The following is a 1,418-nucleotide window of genomic DNA, read 5'->3' on the forward strand; positions in this document are numbered from 1 at the left end:
CAATGGTTGAGGATGAGTGAATATTTCAAGAGTGGGTGTGGAGGGGTCACTGTGACCCAGATTCTTTAGTAACTCTTTGGCCCCTAGGCACAGAGCCATGGACGCCTACAGATTGTAGGAACTGCCTGCCAGGTTTTCTGTGGTCCTTCTCTCTAGTGGGAGATCTCCTGGGGAAAAAGTGTTTTCATGTTATGAAGCCACAATGTGAGAACTTGTCAAGACTTTGTCACAGTCAGGCGTAGCAACTTACTCCAGCAATCCCAGCGCTGGGAGGATTGCCATGAATTCAAGGGCAGGCCAATGTGAACTCCACTATGGGACTCTGTCTCAAAAAACAAGCCAGGAATGGTGGCTTGTGGCCTGTAATCCTAGTACTAGGGAGGTGGAGGAAGGAGGGCCGGAAGTTCAAGGTCAGCCTTGCCTACACATGAAACCTGATACCTGTTCCAAAACTTAACAACAGCAGCAGAAGAAACAACAACGCAGAAAGACGTTGGCACTAACCATCTTGCGCATAGCAGAGCTCTCTGGAGAAGTGTAAACCCATGGGGGAAGATGAAGCAATCTGAGGCATCTCTCTCCAGCTCCTACGAGTGCTTTTCGTCTTTAGGATCATCCGAAGAGGGGATGGGTGGGGGGAGGACTAGCTTAAAAGAGCACCATACTTTCCTTTCTGCCACCGCCATGCCATCCAGACTGAGGAAGACCCGGAAACTCCGGGGCCACGTGAGCCACGGCCACGGCCGCATCGGTAAGCACCGCAAGCACCCAGGAAATGCTGGAGGCATGCCCCACCACAGGATCAACTTTGACAAATATCATCCAGGTTACTTCGGGAAAGTTGGTATGAGGCATTACCACTTGAAGAGGAACCAGAGCTTCTGCCCAACTGTCAACCTGGATAAATTCTGGACGTTGGTCAGCGAGCAGACTCAGATCAATGCAGCCAAAAACAAGACTGGAGCTGTCCCGTCATTGATGTTGTGCGATCGGGCTACTACAAAGTTCTGGGCAAGGGAAAGCTCCCTAAGCAACCTGTCATCGTGAAGGCCAAATTCTTCAACAGAAGAGCTGAAGAGAAGATTAAGGATGTTGGAGGTGCCTGTGTTCTGGTGGCTTAAAAGCCACTCCAGGAGTTAATTAAACGCTAACATTTTCCATGTGGTCTGAGTAGGTTCTTTGCATCCTTCCTTGTCTGCATGTTGGGAATCTGCCTAACATTCTAGGAAGATGTGAGGCAATAAATGTAGCCCACAATTGTAAAAAAAAAAAAAAAAAAAGGAGCACCATAGCCGAGTGGAGCCACAGCACCAGCGCTTGAGGTAACCCTGGTCCTCAGAGTTCCCGCACCCGCACCCTCAGGCATTTTTCAGACATCGGATACCAGCGCGGCCTGTGACAGCGGTAGTAGTTTGAAG

General features: G+C 49.9%; 1 pseudogene; it reads left to right on the top strand.

The window, feature by feature from the left end:
- Positions 1-684: 684 nt before the first annotated feature.
- LOC114626953 lies at positions 685-1,130 on the top strand (annotated as a pseudogene).
- The last annotated feature ends 288 nt before the right edge of the window (positions 1,131-1,418 follow it).

Source organism: Grammomys surdaster, unplaced genomic scaffold (assembly GCF_004785775.1).
Source record: "Grammomys surdaster isolate TR1022 unplaced genomic scaffold, NIH_TR_1.0 241, whole genome shotgun sequence".
Lineage (NCBI taxonomy): Eukaryota > Metazoa > Chordata > Mammalia > Rodentia > Muridae > Grammomys > Grammomys surdaster.